General features: G+C 43.5%; 1 long non-coding RNA gene across 1 annotated transcript in view; it reads left to right on the forward strand.

Moving 5' to 3' along the window:
- Positions 1-261: 261 nt before the first annotated feature.
- LOC138527287 (uncharacterized) overlaps positions 262-22,966 on the forward strand; it is a 28,988-nt gene continuing 6,283 nt past the window's right edge. The window contains exon 1 of the long non-coding RNA XR_011283857.1: positions 262-429. This is a non-coding gene — a long non-coding RNA (uncharacterized lncRNA). The remainder of the gene's footprint in view (positions 430-22,966) is intronic.

A 22,966-nucleotide genomic window follows, 5' to 3' on the forward strand; every position in this document is an offset into this window, starting at 1 on the left:
TGATTGATCAGCAAAAACTCCAGTCAGTTAGAAGGGTATTTCAACTGGAAGTGACCACAAAGGTTGGGGGAAACATGACCTCTGAAAAATATATGTGACTTTTGTATTACTAGTACATAAGTTCAAAATGGCATCAGGTTGGTATTTGATTTTTGAATCTGTGTACGAAATTAGAAATGCAAAAGTAACTGCACGAACAGACTATTTTATGGAACGTTGTCACCCCATACAAGTATAATTGTCTTATTCTTTAACAGATTTCAAATTAATTTTCAAGAGGATAACTCAAATGTTCCCCTCCACTTTAATCCACGTTTTACCTATGGAAAGAAAATGTACACAATTTGCAACACAAAGAAAAACAATGCTTGGGAGAAGGAGGAAGAATTCTTAGAAAATTTCCCATTTGTGGCCGGGAAAACTGTTGAGGTAAATTAAAACTATTTCTCTTTAATTAGTCTGTTTTTTTTATTCAGCGAGAAATGATACAGGTGTTTTCCTATCATCACATAATGTTCAAAGGTATTGGCATCACACTCATTTTCACTGTTAAGTGTTTCATCATTAACACTGATATTTTTTTTGCGAAGTATCCGTTTTCTGTGTCTAATGAAAAAAAAGGTGTCATTTTAAATTGCAATATTAGGCTTGTTTTCTAAATAATAATTGTGTATATTTAAAAAATTGTTATCTGAAGATAATTAATAGTGAAAGGTTTACTTTAAAATCAAAACACAAAGACATATAAACATGTGTATTTATTGAAAGGATAACTAGCATGGATATGGAATACATAATCAACGCCACAAACTAGGCAAGTGAAATGGGACAGGGGCATTTGTCTTGCATCCATGTTACAGAATTGCCACCATTTGATGATGGTGGTTTTGTAATCATAGAGATAGAGATGAAGCAAGAAAGGAGCCCGTTCTACATATAATCCCTCTAAAATGGAGAGCAATAACGATTAACTTGGGAAATACCTCTGCAGTGGGGTGCGTCTTCCCATTTTTAGTTTTGGGTCATCAATGACACTTGACTCGCCTCACTGAGTCAAAACTAATGGCGAGGAGCGTGGAGAAGGGAGGATGACATTTGCGGATGAATCCACGTACACGCCTTTGTTTTGACCTCCTTCCCACCCTTTCCCTATAAGCGGCATTGGTCATGTGTTGTTCGGCCATTTTGTGTTGGCTGTTTCTGCTTTCACTCTTTGGTCTAAAAATCGCCAGTTACCGCTGTTGGGGCCTTAACATTACTTCAGGTTTCATTATCAATGTTTATGAGCACTTCTAAAACTATTTTGATGCCCCTGTGCGCAAAATGAGTGTGTGTCACCGAGTGTTTGCTTGTGTTCCCCGTGCATGATAGGTGGTCTCTTGCCTGTGTTTGTATGTGGCTACCGTTGTGTCTGTCAATGCTACTCTTGCCTGCCGGGCTGAGTCATGTGATGACATAATTGAGATGTGTAAGCATGTGCTTGGCATTTGATGGCAGCACCTGGAAATATGGGACTAATACCGTACATTTGGTGACTATACAAGACATATGATGCCATTATTTGAGACTGCACTTGACAGCCGATGATAGCATTTGCATTTGCAATGCTATACCTCACAAATGAAGACTTACAAGGTATAGTGGGGCATTTGAGGCTGTACTTGTGAGTTTATACTTAATGTATGGTGACCTTACCATACTAGTTATATGATGTAATTATCAGGGTTGTTTTGTGTGTGGATCTGAATCTTTTTATTAGCAACAAAAAAAAGTAATCAAACAATGAGTACAATAACACTGCAACATGGCAATCAAGAGGACCCTAACAAACCTAAACAAAAGAAAGGCTGGGAGGATCATAATATAGTGAAACAATAAACGGAGGTCACAGTCGCTGGACTCTTTCCATCGTCTCCAAAAGCATGGTCATACCAACCAGTCTTTCATACGCCATATCGGTCCAAAGTAAGACAAATAGTCAACTCATGTGGAGAACATACTGCGTATAACTTAAGGGGGTGCAAACAACAATTAAGCATCCTGGCGGTCAATAAAATAATGATATATAATATAATAGGTTTCTAAGCGCGGACCCGGGGATCGAACTTGTGTTGCTGCGTGTCGTTTTGCTTCCAAGGCAAGCATGTTGCCCCTGAGCTATCCACCTTATTAGTCATAGTCTTCCCCTTCTGAGGTCCACCTTCTGGTACCCTGGTACCCTGTAGCCCTATCCATCTTCTCTGTTCCTTACTCCACCCCAGCTACTGCCCCATCGAGGGTTAGTGCACCGGTCCAATGATTGTTCAGATATATTGTTCATACAGTTCCCAGAGCTGCTGCGCTCTCTCCATACCACGCCGGTTCACACAGGCTTGCCTTTCATGTCCACACAAACTCAGACTCCAGGCCTTCCCATAACCTTACAAGCGGCCCTCAGGGAATTTCCATTTAATATGGATGGTTTTTCTGGCAGCAAAAAACATTGTATGCATCAACCTAACCACATTGCCATCATCATGCCATTCCTCCACCCCTGCCCTGAATAGCATAGATCGAGGCTCTAACTGGAGGGTCACACCCAGGATTTTACCTAAGCTCTGCTGGACCATGCTCCAACATTTCTGTATGCCCCAACGACCCTCGCTGCCCACATCTCCTCCAGCAAACAATGGACGTCACAAACTTCATCACGGCCATCTTCACCGGTGTGTAATAGTATCTTTGAATGTTTTTATACTGAATTTCTCTATTTCCCATATTATGTTAATGTTAATGTTAAAGGACATTTGTACCGCGCACTATCACCACTGGAGCGGCTCTGAAAGAGGAAGGGAGGGGGGGTTAGTGGGAGGAAGCTGGAAAAGTGCAAGAAAGCAGTGATGTGCTGTTGGCAGCCTCAGCCCGGTGGGTCTGTTGGCTGGGCCTGGGGTGTTTGCGGCCGGTAGTCGTTGTGTACTGTTGTGCGAGTCTATGTGTGTTTTTTGTTTTGTTGTTGCAATGTAGTGAAGTTTGTGCAGTTTGTTCTGCTGTAGGTTTGTGGTTGTGTTTGGTTTGGAGCTAGAGAGGTGTATGCAGAGGGGGAAATTGTTAGTGGATTGGTTAGTTGGCATTACTGTCTTGAAGTGAGGCGCTGGGTTTGTGTGATCTGTCCAGACGTGGTGTGGGAGCATTTCTGCGCTTCTGTCCTGATCTGGGCTTGTCTGGTATTCACAGTCCCCTTCAATCTGGCCTCCACTTCCATAAACTTCCTTCTTAACCTTACCTGTCATTCTTTTCCCATTCATATGGCTAGTGTACCTGTTAATGTCCACAACTCAATTCGAGTGTGGTGATTGCTAACATTTAGAAAATTCTATAACATTGTGGTACCTGGTAGCATCTATGGGTCGAATGAGGATGTTGTCCGGGTATTGGGTGGGGTTGTTAATTTTGTCTTTATGGGTGTCGCTTGTGCTCTATTTGACTTGGCGTCATCTGTCTAGGTGTTGTGGGGGTTTCTTAGTCGGTTCTGGGTGTTGTCAGTGTCCTCTTAAGTTTGAGTCTGTGGTGTTGAAGAGCCAGGTTTTTAGTAATTTCCTGAATTTTAGATGATCTTTGGTGTTTCTTATTTCATTTGGGATGTTGTTCCAGGTTTTTGTGGCTAAATGGTAGAAGGAGGTGCCTCCAAGTTTTTTCTTAAGGTATGGTTTTAGTTCCAGGTGGATTTCGTTGCTTGACCTGAGGAGTCTCGTTGGCTTGTAGATTGTTTATTATAAGATGTTTCATTAATCAGAGAAAAAAGGTGTACATATCCCTACAGTCTAGTTGGATGTCCAATTCCACTGCCATTGTTCAGACACTATCCCATTCCTGCCAACATTATTTGAAATGCTGAGCAAATAGAAGGCTTTCAATTTGGGAAACTCTAACTTATCAACTTCTAGTTCTAGTTCGCAGTTTGCGGGGCTGTGAGCAAACATGGTCACAGTTGTCTGGGATCGGATCAGAGAGATCACTGCCCTGTGCTGCAGCCAAGCCGTTTGCTACAGCCCCAGGACCACCCTGACATCAGCGAATGGTAGTGGAGCCTCACCTTCGAATAAATCCATTATGCGAACATGCTGCTGGGTTTCACACCCGGCCCATCTCTTTCTCCCTTTCGGGCACGTCATCAGTAGCGCTTCAAGGTCGTTCCAGGGTGGCATGATTTTGTTTCCACCCCAGTCTTCTTCAGTAGCTGGGACCAATGCCACAGCGAGGCACCCACAATGGGGTGCAGGGTAATGAGGCTCCGGAGAGGGGTCCATGGTATAGCCACAACCACGCGGAGTGAGGGGGTGTAACACTGCCATCTCGGTTTTATGCCAGCAGGCTATCTCATTCGGGTTTAACCAACGCTTGATCCAGCGGGCCTGTGCCGCCAAACTGTATGAGTGCGATTAAGGAAGAGCCAGCCCCCCATCTTGCTTAGTGGCGTAGAACCACTCCGTTTTCAATCTCGTTCTCCTGTGACGCCAGATGAATTTCCCAAGGTGCCTGTCTAGTTCAGGTCTCATCATTGGAGGCATCGGAGCGGGAATCATTTGTGCCAAATACACCAATTTTGGGAGGGTATTCAATATTAATCCTACCCATTATAGACAGGGGTAGCGTATTCAATTTGAGTAAATCCGACTGAATCTTTGTGATCAATGCAGGAAAATTTCATGAATCAGGGTTCCCACTGAAGAGCCTACATGAACCCCCAGATATTTGATGGTTGTCATTTGTAATCTAAATGGAGCTACCCCCTCCCCCCAGGGTCCAATGTCAATGCATAACAGCAGCAATTCCAACTTGTCACAGTTGACCTTATATCCTGCAATCCTGAATAGGCGAAAGGGTGCAGATGTATAGCCATGGTGACCACCGACGCTTGAGGATTGCAACACAATAGCCCAATCATATCCAGGAAGTATCCCTCAATAGTGAAAGCCCACAACACTGTAAACATATGCTCCCAGTTGACTGCGTCAAACACCTTCTCGACATCGAGGGTTAGAACAATATCATCTTGGTCTGCCTCCGCAGCCACCACATTTAAGAGTCTTCTCGAGTTATCCCAAGAATGTCACCCCCGGATGAACCCTGTCTGATAGGAGTGGACCAGTCAGGGGAGAACAGGATCCAGTCGTCGCACTAAGCATTTGGCCAGAATTCTTGCATCCATATTGATGAGAGATATTGGCCTGAATGCACTACATTTGATAGGGCCCTTGCCAGGTTTAGGGAAGACGATAATATTAGCCACCAACAGTGAATCGGGTAGGGACCCCACATCCCTAGCCTCATTAAAGACAGCGGTAAGCCTCAGGTCCAATTTGTCGACCAGTACCTTATACAGATCAATCGGGGCCGGTGGCCTTACCTCCTGCCAACCTCGCCACTGCAGCCACAACCTCATGCTCCTCAATCAGGGCATTTAGCAGGCACAAGTCTGCCTATGACACCGTGGGTAGGTTAAGCCCCTCCAGAAAATCCAGAGTTAGACTGGCATTGGGGGTGGAATGGTTCGGCACAGAGCTGGCGATAGAATTCACTGGAGCAGTCATTAATCACTTTAGTGTCTAAAAGCAGAGCCCCAGACCCCATTTTGATAGCCTAAATAAGTTGCGCCCACTGTGACCCCTTAAAGTGAATGGCCATCGGTCGCAAGGGGCAGTTATTATTTTCAAAAAATGGTTGGGCGCATCTAGAGAAAAACATTTGGGCTCTCAGCGTGGTGCAAATCTTGAGCTCCTGCTTGTAGCTATTTTTCACACTACTTTCACACTTCAGCTTGAAGGCCCATTTAGTGATACATTGCACCCTTAGTGAGACCTTAAAAGCATCCCAGCAGCGCACCACGCTGAATCCCTCAGTCACATTTTTGTCCTAAAACAAGTTTATGTGTTGCCCAAGTGCTCCACAAAGTCTGAATACTGCAGTGCCACAAGACTCAGCCTACAGGGTGGGGCATGAAGCCGTGCCATCAGGAGTGATATCGGCAAAACTACTGGGCCATGGATCGAACCACGAATTGATCCACCATGGATAGCATGGATGAAACGAGTATCCGATAATCGAGACGTGCATAGCCCCATGATGATTCAAATAGAAGGAAAAAAAATTTCGCTCAAGATGTAGCTCCGTCCACAAGTCCCACAAGCGTAGTTCATCCATCAGGAGCAGAACGGCCAAGTTTTTCAAGGGAGCGTATCCTGTGTGGAGGGATTAGGTTGCCTGTCCATGCCAGGTGACAACACGACATTCCCCTTATAAACATAAGAGGGCTCATGTCGGGGGAACTCTGTTTAAGGATACGTAGAAAGAAACCCGCAATGTCATCCATCAGGCCATACATATTTTAAAAGGTGACGCATTTTTGGAAAAGCATACCCTTCACTAGGACGAAGCACCCATCCGGATCAGCCAGGGTATGCAACTGGGTGAAGGGCAAGCGCTTGTGAATGAGGATTGACACCCCTCTTCTTTGAGGGAATGGAGTATGGAAGTCCTACCCAACCGACCCCTGGGCCAATTTTTCAGACTCGCACCCATCCAGATGGGTCTCTTGGAGGAGGACGATATCCCTCCCCACCCACATCAGGTTCAGCATCCTACGACGCTTAATCGGGTCTCCCAAGCCCTGAATATTCAGGGTAGTGAGCCTCGTAGCAGTCATGGCTGCAAACTAGCCCAACACAAACATACATCAATAACAGATCATATCCCCCATTGACCTTCTAGCCCTGGTAGTGAGCAAAGCAAAATTCTAATCCCCCCCATCATAGCCATATGGCTTTTCATGACCCAACCAGAGGTCCACAAATCCCTCCCTTGCTTGTCTTCCATAGCATAACAATAAAGAACAAGAAAAACATTCAAACATTGCTCCCCTCAGGAGGGAGCCCAATAAAAAAGAGATCAAACCAATGCGGAAAAGGTAAGCATAAATTTCACATATCTCACTCACATTACGCAAATAACAATGACCAAAAACTGGATAAAAACAAACGCAAACATTAGAGGGGTATGATGAGCCACTTAGATGGACTAACAATAGCAGCTTCTACCCTGGCACATACATAACCACTGAGAACATGTGATTCTGCAATCCTCAAGACCGCACAATCAAGTGTTGCACAATTAGCTGTGACACATGGTGAAAGTCATTTGCTGCATAGGGTGAAGGCGACAGCCACTTCACATCAGTGATTTGTCTTGTACCCCCCTCCCTTGTTGGCCACAGCAGGCCTTTAAGTCATCTGCCTTTTATCTTTTGCCATTGTGGTCTCGCCTCAGATGGGTTGCGCCCAGAGTTCCCATATAAAACAGTGGAGGTCAGCAAGTCCGGGTGAGGGGAAAGAGTCTGGGCCCAGATATCATGGTGGCCCAAAAACTGCCAGGCCTCTGCAGGGGAATAAAACGAGTGCCATTTCCCACCAAGCTGAAAGAACCAGACTGCTTGGAATTTCAGATAGTGGTGATGCGACGAGCCTTTGAGGGCCTCAAAAATCGGATTGAACTCCCTGCGCTTCTTAGACACCTCCAGCGAGAAGTTATTGAAAAGATGAATCTGCCTGCCGTCCAGCCGGATAGGACCATGCTGTCGGTATGCCTTTAGGATAGATATTTATGCTACAAGTTCAAGAAGCGTACAGTGATGGCATGAGGGCAGGCATCCTTGGCTGGTTTCGGGATTGGTGCTGTATGGGCTCGCTTAATAAGGAACTCCCATGGATTCCCCAGATGTAATGTAATGACAATATGGAGTATAGGACGCCATCAAGATCGCTGTCTTCTGCGCCCTCTGACAACCTGACCAGTCGAACATTGTTGCGGCGGGACCGATTTTCCTGGTCATCTGGTTTTGCTCTCAGCCGCTGAATCTCCTTGATAGCTACATCCAAGTCCTGGGCCATTTCCTGTTGGTCATCTTCCACCTACTGATCCACTGCTCATTAACAGTGGTTCGCTCCACCTGCATGTTGGGATGGCTGTTCATATCTTTGAATTCTTTGGTCAAGTCTTGTACAGATAAATATGTCTCCTGCGTTGGCTGCTTCAAGGTCCACATTTTGGCCAAGATAGCCTGGAATTGTGCAGTTGTATCCATGTTGCCCTTGTCATCTGAGTCTTGTGCAGTAATACAAGACTGTGTGCCTCCCAGCCGCCCCTTTGGACTGGTGGTGTAACGCAGTGGCTGCGGCATGGACATAGTCCGCACACCACAGAAAGAGACGCCGGGTATGCCTTTGGCTGTGAGAGTCCACACGTTCCCAGTATCAGGAAGAGTGCAGTGTATTTATTTATTTACTGGGGGAGCACACAAATAGTGGGGTGGCTGTCCCAGCCACCATCCATTCTGGGAAGAGAGGTCAGTCAATCCGGTCTGGTAGCATGCAGCCAGTAGTGCTTGTATCTTGCAGCCCAGGGGCAACAGAAGGCTGCAGAAGAGGCCTGGTCACCCGCCCATCAGTCGCAGCCAAAGTCCCATAAAGTCATCGCAAGCTGCACCTGTGTTCACTACTCCTCACCACCATTAGCGCAGATAGGCAGCACTCCCCTGATATGCATTACATTAAACACAGTGACCTTGCTCAGTCATTTCCACCGACCTGCAGAGCTCCAGCAGTACTCGAGCGGCAGGTTCAGCACTGCTGTCACAGACGCGTGGTGTGCTCCCCTCCAGGGGACAGATGGCATTGAGTCTTTCAGGCCCAAACCCCCCTGCGTGGCCCAGGCAGCTTACAGTCCTCACCATACTCTGCAGCGGTCCCTGCAGCGATGCCTTGGTATTCCAGGTGAACCGACGGCTCCAAGATGCGATTTTTCCTGGGCCCGCAACCACTTCCCAACATAACATTGGTGGGGCCCGTTTACACCGCCAGTTCATCACTGCCTCTGCTGGCTCGGTATCCATTTTGCAACAGATTTCTGCCTGCAGTCTGCATCTTTGGTGGCCAGGCATGCTCTTTCCCGAGGAGTCACACTCACCTTTGTTGCACTGGCTCTGATCCTCATGCCTCACCTCCCACGGTGGCGGCTCTGCCATCAGCGCCAGGCCCTCCACATGGCTCCAGCACTTCTCTTGATTGCAGGTACCTACAATTTTCTCGTCTGGATAAAAGTATGAAGCATGCAATAGGAGGCAGGATGCCTCCCAATAGAGCTGTAAAAACGGACCATGAGCCGGGCATAGTAGCAATTTCACAGCTCTGCCATCACGGAGCTTCACAGGAAGGCAGCCATCATGCTTGGGCTCTTGAGTGCCCCCCATTATCGGGGGATTTAACACTACACTTATCATATGACAACATATCCTGGACTTGTGGTATTATACCTTAACATTCAGCGACTATATCAGGCACATGATGGCATTTTTGGGCTTTGTGAGTCTGTAATTTGCAAATGTTCCCTTTACCTGGCATACAGTGATGAGACCAAGCATATGACACCATTATTAGTTAATTTGAGCTGCATTTGGCATATGTGAAACTATAGTTTACATACAAATAAAATAGGCAACTGGCAGCAGCCCCTTAACATCATTAAAGATCCATCAACAACTCCAAATTTGAACAAAATAGACGTGATGAAAATGTTGGACACCTCATTGACTAGGGTCCATTCTCCCCCTAAAAAACTTCCAAATGCTCCTGAGGGGTCCCTTCTTTTCAAGCTAAAGTGCTGCCATCCTGAGCTGTTCTAGTGACTTCATCAGAAATGGCACTGATGCCTCAGAACTCTGTAATCCAGGCCTCTCAACAAGGATGCCCTATAAAAAACGTTGAAGGGGTGTCTTCCCCTTAGCTGCTCGTTTAGTTAGGGATAGTGCCTTCATCAAAGAGAGACTTGATCAAAAAGCGAAATTTACTAAATGTGAACTGATTTCTAATCCACCGGATTCTTACAGGTCACAACATAAAAAGATGCCATTCAAGAGTGCTGCAAAATGATCCCTCAAGTCTCCCTAGGAGAGGACAAGATGGTTGACGTTAGATCAATCGAAATTGAGGTACCTTCTAGTGCCCATTCTCGGCTGATCTCATTCTCATCAGAACCTATATTTGATTCTTCCAAGAAGCAACCAATTCCATCTTCTTTTTCCTCCTCTTCCCTTGATGACTATTTTTTCAGCTAAAACTATTCAAGGGCCAAATCCTATAAACACTACTGTATTCAGAATGCATTGTAATGTCATGTCAGCACTAACCATCTCTCTGGCGCCCTTCTTAAAACTATATGAAACAGTGAATGTAAACATCAAAGATCAAGCGACTTTACTAGCCCTGATCCACTCAAAAATTATATATATAAAATCATTTATCACCTCATTGCAAACAGGAGTAGATCATGAAGCAGCGATTTCCTCTCAGATACAAAAGAAGCTCCAGGAAGCAATGGAATTCGAACTCACCGATAAAAAAAGAATATTAAGATCATTGTTGGAGATTTTACAAGGGAAAACAACTGATCATGATCAGAGACTAATGGCCTTGAATCTTCAACCACTTGATTGCAATTTAAAAGAAAAAATAACAGCAAGTGTTTCAAACAGCTTGTCATTGTACAAACCATCTAGCTTGATAGATCAAACTCCTCAGCACCTCAATGTGCGATCTCTTGAAGAACTGCAACCGCAAAACAGAACACCATCAGATCCTGACAGAGCAATTTGTAGTCCGTAGTCAATCACAACGGAAATGGAAACACATAACCCCCTTATGCCTGATGTATAAGGATTTCTCCCTATTCATATGACGACTGATAGAATCTGCGAAGATCCAACACTTTTACCGTCAGATTCTTTTCCAATTTTCCAAAAGAGAAAGAAAAGAAAATTGCTTAATAAGAGTGTTAAAGATGGACTGAAAAGAGAAAGCCAAAAAACATTTAACATCTGAAAAGAGGGAAATCGAATGATGTGAGGTACCTTTTGCGTACTCTATCAATTCCTCCAGCATCCCAAAAATTGACTTAAAATTTTAAAAAAACAAGTCTTCAATGTGCTGTGAACACCTTTTAAAACCTCAAAATTGCAACAACAAGACCATTTACAGTATTGCCAAAGCAGATGTGAGGGCTGCTTCAGATGAAGTTGATGTCCTGGACTTTTCCATCTATACAATGGACAACTGTTTTGAAGACAGTGAAAGTTTGGAATTAGAAATACAGGATTCACACTTGAACAAGATAGATATAGGAAACACAAAGGAACTCTCTCTACTAGATGACAATTCACCTTTCTTATCTTGGATGAACAACGAATGGCTGCTGACTCGAAATTTAAGAAGATAAATAGTCGTCAGAAATCGAAACCATCTACTGATAGGTATAATGCAACTGCTATAAATGCAAATAGAAAAGAGTCTGAGGCTAACCTGAAATTATTGAGATACAATAAGACGGGTCTTGGTTCAACTGTTGACAAGAAAGAACTTGGGGACAACACTTTGCTTTCACAGTGTTTATTACCAGCAGAAGATGGCTTGATTTTAAATCATTTTAATGTGTTGATATTATTCCATCATATCCCTTTACTGTGATTTAGCAACACAATGGATATAAAGTCATAGAATTTCTGAACAAACTTCAATTAGACAAAGTGATTATTCATTTAAATGTAAGCGTGTTAAAGCATCTTTACTTGAAGTTGCTCATTTGCTTCTCCCTTTGGGCATTGAACCTGGTGAACCTTTGATTAATATGAGACCAGTAACATTAAAAGTTACAAGATCATAATAAACCCATTATGAATAATCAACCATTGAAGTTAACAACTATTACCGGCCTAAGTCAAGCACGGGGGAGGGGGCAGTAAATTCACGAACCATGGTTATTAAGAAAGACTTGAATGTTTCCAACACAAATATTGGAGGCCACTAAAGGTTACTTTAATTGTCTAAATAGATTGGACCGCGTATGGTTAGAGACGAGCCAGAAAATATGAACAGTCCGTTCGTAGCTGACCAGTCGTTTTGCATGGCTGCGTCCCTTACCCAACCTAACAAATAACAAGAGAGATCTAGAGGAATGGGATTGGGTAATGGGAGCATGGAACACCCAGGGTTTCTCCCACTTGCTTGCTGATTGTGAGCTTCATTTTGAAAACTTTGATGCATTGCAGATAACTTGGTTGCAATCAGCGCCTATCCTTGATGGCTACAGTTCATACCTCAACCCAGCATACAGGGGAGCTAGGGGTAGACCCTCTTTGGGATTCCTCACACATGTGAGAAACAGGTTGGGGCTAACTGTGGCCGCAACTTGAAATCTGAATCCTTTTGTACAAGTTATCCTATTGGAATTCGATCAGGAGGTTTCTAGGAACTCAAAATTGGGGCTAATTCTTAATTTATACTGTAATCCTGATGCAATAGCATCTAATACATTTCTGGATTCAGTGACCAATATTATTGATAACTATAGTACCCAATCTAACTCCCCATTTAAAGTTATATGTGGGGACTTGAACATTCCCTGTATCGACCAAAAAGTGATCTAATCATGGATTTTGATAGTTCCAATAGTAAGGGTTACGGAAAAGCAGAAAAATGGTCCAACGCAATACAGATAAGAGATTTTTACATGCTTAACATGCAAACTAAGGGGGGATATACTGGGCAAATTTAACTGGTCTGATGGTATCCAATCCAGACTATTTTTTTGTATCAGGAAACATGATTAACAAGGTAGCAACTTTAGAGGTGATTGAAATGAAAAAGAGTGACCCCTCCCTCTTAAAGTTGACGTGGGGTACTAAAACAAAAGTAAGAACAAAACAATGGTTTGCAAATTTGGAACACTCACAAGGCGGGAATAAGCTCTGCATTAATCCTCAAGATCTACCTGTTTTATTATGCAAATACAACGAAAAGTTGGAACAACAGCAACTAGACGTGAACTGTGTCCCGTGAATTCACTGTGACTGACAAAAGGGGGAAGAAACCAACTTTCTCCCCCAAACATAGCTACTATGAAGTGATTGTAGCAGAAAAAAACAGTTACGGAAAGATTTCCATGTAATTACCCAAACAAAGATCGAGCAGAAAGTAGAGCTGCTAAGGAAGCGGAAACACAAATATAGAAATTGGTTGATTTTGTATAGAGTTCAAATGTACAGAACAAAGATGAATATAAAGAAAAAAGATTCCTGACAAATTTGGCAGATGATTAACAATTAAATGTCCCCTCAACTAGCACTTTTGATGAACATTGTTACAGAGGAGGATTGGATCAAATTTTATGGGAAACTATTTGGCCACGTGGGCGAGATCAAGAACTGGCCATTAAAGAAACCTAGAATGGCATGGTCTTTCCCACTGGTTGTTACTGACCTAGAAATTCTAATAAAAAAGCAAACCCGTCGAGAACCCTGGAACCTGATGGCCTCATGAACAACATAAATAAAGTGGCACCTGAAGCGCGCATCCCCTTTATTGCTAAACATTTTAGCTAGGTGATGTGGTCAGTAGATGTGCCTGACTGTTGGAGGTCAGCAATAATAGTTCCCATATTCAACAGGGGCAAAAGGGCAGATCCGACCAACTATTGCCCTACTGGATGTTTTAGGTAAGTTATTTACAGCAGTAATCCTGACACACCTGCAGAAGTGAGGGAATTGTGTGGGTAGGCGAGATCCTTGTCAAATAGGTTTCGTAAAGGGGCGGGAACTGACCTGAATCTGTTCCTTCTGGACCTATTGAAAACGAGAGCAATAAAAAGTGGTTCAAAATGTATTTGACCTTTGAAAAAAAGCTTTTGACAGAGTTGACAGGCATGTTCTGTGGTCTAAGCTCAAGGCCTGGGACTGTCTGACTGATCTACTGTTAGCAAACCAAGGCCTTATATAAATCTAAGAAGGTCCAGATCAGATTAAATTCACATTCCTCTTGGCTAATGAGATCAGTACTTACAGAGGGCTGAAGCAGGGATGCCCGTTGGCTCCAATTCTTTTTAATTAATTTTTATCTGAGCTGAATGAATCTCTGGTATTAGCTACGGCCTTTCCCCCTAAAATTAATGGTCATTATCTATCCATTTATATATTTATTGTTTGCTTGTTAGGTGCTTATAGAATAAGAATATACTGTTTCAAAGCGCCCATAGGGGAGGGAGGGAGGAGGGAGTGGAAAGTACAATTACAACATTACAACAAAATATTTAAGAACAGATGGGGAAGAGGGAGGGCGACAAACCTACTATGCCTTGTGAGTATTCAGAACGTGCAAGTGCAGAAAGCAAGAGGGAAGAGGGGGTAATTACTGGGGAATCTGAGCCTGTGGGCGAGCCATGGGTGAAGAGCTAGAATGTTAAGTGCTACATGGCCTGGGCCGTGAGAGGTGTAAATGCGAGTCTGTAGAGCGGAGGGTATGCAGATGCAAAGTGCTGTGGAAAGACAGGAGCTGTGAACAATTGGTGTGGGAGATCGAGGCCCCGAATATGCAAAAGGGCCAAGGACACCGATTCAGCAACTGTGAGATTAGCAGAGGAGAGAAGGGGGGAAGGAGGAGGAAAAGAGGAAAGTCTTAAGGAGCTTCCGAAATTTAAGAAGATCCTGCTCAAGGCGCAGGGGGAGGGGAAGGCTATTCCAAAGGAGGGAGCCCACAGAGGAAAGTGAGCAACTCCCAGGCCCTCTGCTTAGCAAAACGCTTTACACACAAAATGCGAGGTGGTCTAGGGGGAGAATATTTAGAGAGATAAAGTTGAATATAGAGTGGTCCCTGACCCCAGACATCCTTGTGGATGATGCAAAGGGATTTGAATTTAATCTGTGCAGCAACCGGGAGCCAGTGAAGACTTTTTAGTGCCGGAGAGATGCGGTCCCTGGCCTTAAGGCCAAGGATAAGTCTTGCTGCCCTATTCTGGATAAGCTGGAGGGGTAGCAGAGTGGAAGAAGGAAGGTTCGGGAGGATGCTGTTACAGTACTAAGTGTAGAGAGAACAAGGGCTTGAGTCACATTGAGCCTCTAAGGGAAAGTGTGAAGAGGTAGAATTCCTTTGGAAAGAAGAGCTGATAGTTGAACTTCTTGGGAATTTTCTGAGTGTGAGGGAGGAAGGGAAGAGAGGACTTAAAGATGACTCCAAGGTTTCTGGCTTCAGTTCACGCTACATGGGGAGAGCCCACTGAGGAAGGCCAGAGCGAAGGGAAGAAGGAGGGAGCAGGGGTCCCACAAGGAAGGATCTCAGTTTTATAGGCGTTGAGGCAGAGGTCATTGGAGGCTGTAGTGGTGAAGAGTTAGGATGAAGGGTTGGGCATGAAGGGTCAGGAGAGGGTGGTGAACCTGTAGATGTGTTGGTTTGGGAGTGATGGATCAGGTTGATAGGATTAGGAGTGAATGAGCAGCATTAAGCATTAGGGGTAAAAGGCAAACAGCAGGGGGTGATGAATATCTAAAGGGTGAAGAGTGGGGGTTAAGTGTAAGGACTGACGGGGATAGGGTGAATGGTTACCTGTTTACGGTTAGGAATTCAAGATTTAGCAGTAAAGGATTAGGACAGAATAGTTAAATATTAGTGGGGATGGTTAAGGGGTAATGGCTAAGAGAGGAAGGTCAAGCTGTGAAGGTCTAAGGCTACCGGCTAAAGGGTGAGAGCTGAAGAGTAAGGGGTAAAGAACTGGGGTAAGGGATGTCCAAACCATTATAACAAAATAAAAAGCCAAATGGAGTAAAAAAAAAAAGCTTTAGGGGAAATCAATTTTAGGAAAATAAACTCAATGGAAAGCACCCTGGTTAAAAACCACTCCAGTAAAAAACACTTGAAGAAGTGATCTAGATTTGACTCCCCGAACCGGAGCCCATTGAAATTGATCAGAATTTGCCTCTAAAAGAACAGAGTTCCTCTGGAGATAAGTATCTCATCTAAGTAATTGTCCACGAGCTCCATAGAGCAAATGTCTAGCAGAAGTTATTACCATCTGGTCCATCCAGAGCCAAACAGAACTCAGATTTGGCAACACCAACTATTTCCCCCTCTCAGAAATTGATTTGGCAGGGATTCTTCTGTTTATTTATTGCTCCTTTATAAGATGCCCACTGCAAAGGTATCTACAAGATTCAATGCAGACCTCGCTTTTTTGACAACGTTATTGCTGTTCCTGTTGTCTGCCCATGGACAGCCTCCTTAGTTTGACTTCTGCAACCTCTTTCCAGTCAGCATTTGGGCTTTTTGAATTGGCTTCAGTACTGCTTGTGCGATCAGGTGATCAAAGCCGTGGAAAAAAAAGCAGCTCACATCTTTCCACGGGCCATGGGTTTCAGTGATTTAACACATACCCATGACCCTAACGTCCTCCTATCCTGTGGTTTACCTTAGAGAAGGAAGAAAGGACATAGGGCTGATGACCATGTACAGGGTTCCAGATGTTCTTTTGTTGGTCCTGTTTCCATTGTGTCCTGCTGCAATCCATCTAATTATCGATGGGAGTCATCTGCTCAGGTATTGAGTGTTGGATCAATAATCTCCTAGGGTTTCTTTGAATAAAGTATCAAAAAGATCACATTTCATACACAGAGGGACAGGGGCAGGGTGTTGTAGCATGCCCACAGATTGTCATGGCGTTTTATCACCATCAATATCAAACATGACCTCAGGTTGTGGGTACTTACTTTTACAGCCATGAACATTTTTATTTTCAGTTTATACAAATTTGGGATTGACAGTGATCTGCTTGCTGCTTGAGTCCAACATTGTGGTGGTACTCAGCCATGTGCCCTCAATGGAATTTTGTGATATTTGCCTTACTCCCGTCCAGACTTAAACACAGATCAGCACAAACTGATCTCTGAATATTCCTCTAGTTCTTCTATGAGATGTCTGTCTTTTCAGAAGTACCATCATCAGTGGGGTGAGCGCTTTGGGACATCTTTCCTGCTTACTTGTCAGCAGGCCTGAAATTCCCTACATGTGGGATGGACTTCGTGGAAGGGGAGGGGGTGGTATTTATATGTAACCACACTCTCCAAGTGCTTCTCTCCGGGTGCGCTTGTACAATGCTGTGGCAAGGGAGCAGGATCACCACAGGCATAGCATCTCTTAAGGCTAGGTGTGCATCTTCTCAAATTTTTCAGGTGATATCTCTGTGTAACAATCAATGCCTCTTTAGGATGGGTTTATTTATCTTCCTTTTAGGTGTTCATGCAGAGGTGGGTCATGGTCCTACTGTCAGCTGATAGGCTGAGGCTATGTCGATACAGTGACAGCTTGTGTGCCGGGGAGAGGGGACGAGTCGCTCCTGAGGGGCATGGCCTTCTTAATGATTCAAGGATAGTATGGGTTGACGAACATTTTTAGTGAATGGTAGTGAGATATCCCTCGAATTAGAGCTAGAAACTGAGCATAGTCAGCCTAAGAAATGCAGAGGTGTTCGTGGGGGTTCTCTTCTTTAAATGAATGTCCACCCTTGGCCTTTTGTCATCTGCCATTAACACATCAGGAGGGCTGAAGCAGGGTTGTATCCTAGCTTCAGCCCTCTTTAATTTCTTTATTAATGATGTCAGATTGGCTTTTGTTGGTGTGAGGGCTGACTCTCCGAAATTAAACTTCTTGGAAGTTAAAGCCCTGTGGTCTGCGGATGATTTGGTGCTAGTTTCCAAGACACCAGTAGGACTACAAGATTTGTTGACGGCTCTGGGTGCTTATTTTTCACATAATGAACTGGTTGTCAATTTTAAAAAGTCTCAGATTGTTCTTTATGTTCCAAAGACAACAGCGAGAAATAAGATGGTTTGGAAAATGGAAAACTCAAGGGTTGAAGTGATGCCAAATTATGTATATCTGGGGATGATATTTGATGGACATCCATCTGCCAAGTCTCAATTGCAAAAGATTGATCGGAAGTTGTCCTCAGCCATATCGCAGACAAGACTAATTTTGTATAAATATGGCAAATTTTCCATTAAATCTGCATTAATGTATTGGAGTCAAAATGTTATACCAACGCTCATTTATGGTTTGGAAACCAAAAAAATTATCCAAATCAATTACTTTAACAAGTTAGAGTCAAAACTTTGGTGGGCAGTGTTACAGTTACCACAAAGCATACCAGATCCTTGGCTGCACTATGAGCTGGGGCTGACATCTTTGGGGGCCATGTACAATTGGTGTTTGTGCGCCCTGTTTCGGAAGTGTGTACTTTCGGGCCAGAATGGCACCACATTAGCAATCATTTCATATTATATGCTGTCTTCTTCACACACTTTTCCACAAAATTGGTGTAACCACGTCATATCTGTCATGGCAAATGCTGACATAACAATTGATGTTCTTGTCTCGAACCCAGATCGCGCCAAAGCGAAATTATTCATGATGGACTGGATAACTGGATAGACACAAGAGCATCATGCCTCAAAAATAGAGACTTTAATAATCTCTGGTTTGGCCCAAAAAGGTATAGAGATGCAGAAGCATACTTATTTAGAGCTCCGTCACCTCAGATGAGAAGTGCAATATTCCGAGTACGCTTTAATCTATGGCCTACTCGTGATGTACTAGCTCGTAGGAAATTATTAATCCTGTTGACAACTTTTGTCGGTTCTGTGATGATCATCAAAATAAAGGGACCCTAGAGCATTTAATAGTAGAATGCCATATGCTCACGGGCTTAAGACAAATCAATTTCATTAAACATATGGCCTGCTTCGCTAATATGAATCCCAAATACTGATGGTTGGCGGTGGTGGCCACAAAGAGCATGAGCATTCAAACTGCTACTGTGTATTTTCTGAATGCCTTGAAACTGGCGGAATCAATTGATCTGTAATGGTATATGACAGGAACATAGAAATAAGCTTGTTTTGAAACTGACAGAGTTAAGGGATCTGCATTTTTGTATTGTAAGAACATAGAAATCCGTGGTCTTTAGTAGTTAGGTCATATGAAGTTATCATTTTAGCTATTTCTCTGTGTCCTTGTTATTACAATTAGAATTAGAATTTTAAATTCCCTGATTCAGGTTATGTTCATTTTATCTCTTTTTATTTCCTTTTTCCTTTTAATGCTCTTATGTCTCAATGTCCTTTTGTTGTTGTCTTCATTGTTTCAATACTTCCGAGTGAGTTCTTTTATAATATGTGAATAATGTGATAATGTGATACCATATTTGTTTTTTCTACATTTTACTGTTTCAATCGTTTGTTCTATTTCTTCTTTTGTTTTTTGTAAAGATTGAAAAAGTTGATTTATTTCAACTAACTCAATAAACATTTTTTTTTTTAAATGAATGTTTTGAGATGGTGCTTTTTTCAGCACCATTTTTGAGGGAAATGGTTAAAAAGCAATAAAATGTACAAGCCGTCCTGTAGTGTAAAACATAAAATATCGAAAAAAAATGCCAGGTCACCCACAGCACTTTTTAAAACATTTTCATGAAACCTGTCTTCACAATATATGCCGTGAAACAAAACAGTTAGTACACTCCTACCAAAATGATTGAAAATACGTGAACACCCTCCCTCTAGTAGCACAGCTGACACTCATATCGATTTATATAGAAAAAGAGATTTAATATATCTCATATATGATCAAAACAAATACAAAAAAACTGGTCTCCTGGGACTCAATTTCTTCTAAAACAAAAACACAACTCATACAAGACACATAATACTCACATGTGTGGGGGTTAGTACGTGAGACTGATCACTCACTCCCAGTTTTACAACAACACTGACGGGGTATCACAATTTCATTTCATTGTATATACGTGTGATCTTTCACAGTATATTATATTAAATTCACTGTCTTCAGCCAACTGTTGGATAGTCTTTAGACCAAGATTCATAGTTTCTTGACAGTTGTGGCGTTGTCCCTTTCTCAGAGAGGGTAAAGGAGCGAGGATCCGGGATTAGGACATAACCAAGCATTGGGCAAAAGACAAGAGACTGTGAAGAAGTCTGAAAAAGAAACCGTGAACATCGAGCAGAAGCTCTGGAAAAGCCAGTAGAAGTTGAGAGAACTTGAAGGTCTCAGAATCGTGAATTCCCCCTAGAAAGGATTGCAAACGGAATTCCATGTTGGGTTTGTTTGTAGAGTAGGTCTGGACATTAATAGAGTAGGTTTGAAGAACTTTGTGTTGGTCAAGATTTTGAACATTTCTTTGTTGAGCCATAAGGTTAGCCAGGAGGCTAACAGGCTTATTACGAGTAGTTATGGACTTTCATAATAGACACCGCCTTTACAATGTGTTTATAGGGTGTCGTTGAAGGGACAAGGACTTGTTAAGATTAGTTGTATGCGTTTTATGTTCATCAGAACCAACACCCCAAGGTGCAGAGAGCACCTGACAAACCTCTTTGTGTTGGCCTACACTTAACACTGCTTAGAAGAGCTATTCCTTATTATATTTAGGTTATTCTCCTAGCTCCTGTAGGCATTATATCAACCTAAACCTTAAAGAACTACTTCTTAATGAAGGCACTTTACCTCAGGCACTTGCTCCCTTTGGCTGTCATTTCTAGATAACTTTACAGCTCACATGATTGCCTCCATAAACCACTTTCATGATGCAGTGCCTACAATGTATACCAGCAGTATTCCAATGTAAATCACTGTGATGTATATGCCAGCATTGACAATGTCAATTCTTTCTGTGTTGCTATGCCCACAATATACGCCAGCACATTTACACTAGAAATCACTTTAATGAGGTTGCATCCATAACGTATGCAGCATTTTGACTATACATCAAATGGTTGAAGTCAAGTCCACTAAATAAGCCAGCATTCGCATTGTAAAACACTTTTATGATGTTGTGGTCACATTTTACACCAGGATTGACAGTGTTAATCACTTCATGATGGGGTGCCCTCAGTGTATGAAAGCTTTCCCACTGTACATCAATTTGATGTTGAGCCCATAAAATAAGGCAGCATTCTAATTATAAACCACTTTCATACTTTATATAATGCTGCCTATTTTACCAAGCCACATGGGTACAGAGGATGAGTGGTAAAACATAGAGGATGAGAACCACCTGCGTGTGAAAGGAGGTTTTACCTCCACTCACAATGGCAGTACTGGTGCAGGTGGTATTAAAGCATGCAATAACTTCAGAATTGAGTCCTTCTAAAACTCAGAATAGAGCAGTGCATTTCCATTACCACTGGCGGTAACATCAATTAAATTTGGTGGTATACTGCAAAACTTTGTCGTGAGGCCCTTTTAGTTCTGGCATGCAATGTTATGCACACACTTTTTAACAATGTTGTTAGTTTGTGTGCTACACTTTCAAGGTGCTTGGGATGCCGCAATCCAGTAGCTCAGCTGCACATCAATGGCACATTGAAAACTTTGGTGTCTCTCTTCCTAACTGTCCCTTGTTTTCATCAACATTTTCCCAGCAGCCAGTATTCTGTGCACGCAGCTTGTCAATGCAGCACCAGGGTTTACGGTTCTGGTAGGCAACGTTCCGTACTCAAAGCTTGGCAACATCATCTCTTGTACATTTTGAGACTTCATTTTCCCAGCATTCAGCAATCCGTGCCCATAACTTGCCAACTTGACACTGGGATTGGTTAAGTTGCTTTGGGCTTCTCAATCCCACCAATCAGCATTACTTCCTGGAGAGCTTTTACCTCTCTCTTCCTTTCTTCATTTCCCCTGGACTCGCTTTCCCAACATGCGAGCATCCCGTGCACATAGTTTGTCAACCCCTTACTCGAGTTTGGTTTGGTCAAGGTGCTTCTCTCTCCTGTTTCTCACCTTTCTGTCCTGGACCCTCTGAGGTCTCTCTTCCTCCCCTTTTAATTTGGGCTTTCCAAACTGGTCTCATTCTTTACCAGTACCAGTTATGGGTGCTGCCCTGGGTGACTTTGTGTTTCAGTGGGTGGTCTTGCTGCTCCTTTTGGCATTCACTTCAGCTCTCCCTCGAGCAAAGCGATTCCTCCCTGTTCTCGCATGTTCATCTCATGTATGGTGATGCGTCCTCACCCCATTGAGCAGGGGCTCTCTGGTTCCTTCCCAACTGGAGGACTCCGCTCTCTCTTCCAAGCTGGAGGACACTGCTTCGGTGAATGTCATCATGCAAGGCCTCTCCTGTAATCCCTACTCTAGAGACTGTCTTGGCACTGACAGTTTACAGATTCAGGGCCACATTAGAGCAGAAAAACAGATGTGACTGTCATAACAGGCTGATTTTTCAGTTCCCCTGATTATGAGTTATTCACACCGGGGGAAGGGTCCTCAGCCAATCCGCTGGCTGGAAACGTGGATGAGAAAACACAGTGTACCGCACGTATTTCTACAGCCACCCAAGGCCCTTTTCTGTGTACCCACCATTTTTTCCCCCAGCTCCTCTACCAACATCCCCCACTCCAACCATACAAACCCAACACCCAACATCCCTAAGTCATCCCCCTCACCCATAATCCGACCACACACTTGCCTACCTGCATTCCTGGCACTGCCACTCCTTACCCCGCCGACCATAGAAATAGAAATGGGACTAAATTCCTTTTGTTTTAACTATGAAGGTCGTCTTGTTTTCTTTCACTGGAGATTGTGCTCTCGCAATGTGCGTGGAGCCTGTCCCCAGTAATAAAAACCCAACAAACTATTAGTACCCCAGACAAACCCTGGTGTGCGAATAGCAATCAGCCCCGTTTAGCTTGGTGTATAGGAACAGTAATGGCCCTGAGCCCTCACCAAAGCCCACTCATGCTGGACGGCCATTAGCGCCCTTCTATGCCCCATTAAGCGGGGGTGATTGCTACATTACACTGCTAAGGGGGTAATTACTCCAGCATTTACATTGAAGTGTCACCTCAGAAAAAGGGCTGTTCTGCCAACAGGACTATTATATCCATTCCCCAATCAAGTCATTTGGGATTGCGAATTGGGACTAAAAGAAACTCATAACCAGACAGAATTCAACAGTAACCACCGGTGGTACCGGTTAATCCGGATTGGAGGTATTAGCATTGTTAATGCCTCCAAACTCATAATGAGATCTATGACGAAGTTCCTTG

Source organism: Ambystoma mexicanum, chromosome 14 (assembly GCF_040938575.1).
Source record: "Ambystoma mexicanum isolate Mex_15411 chromosome 14, UKY_AmexF1_1, whole genome shotgun sequence".
In the NCBI taxonomy this organism is placed as follows: domain Eukaryota; kingdom Metazoa; phylum Chordata; class Amphibia; order Caudata; family Ambystomatidae; genus Ambystoma; species Ambystoma mexicanum.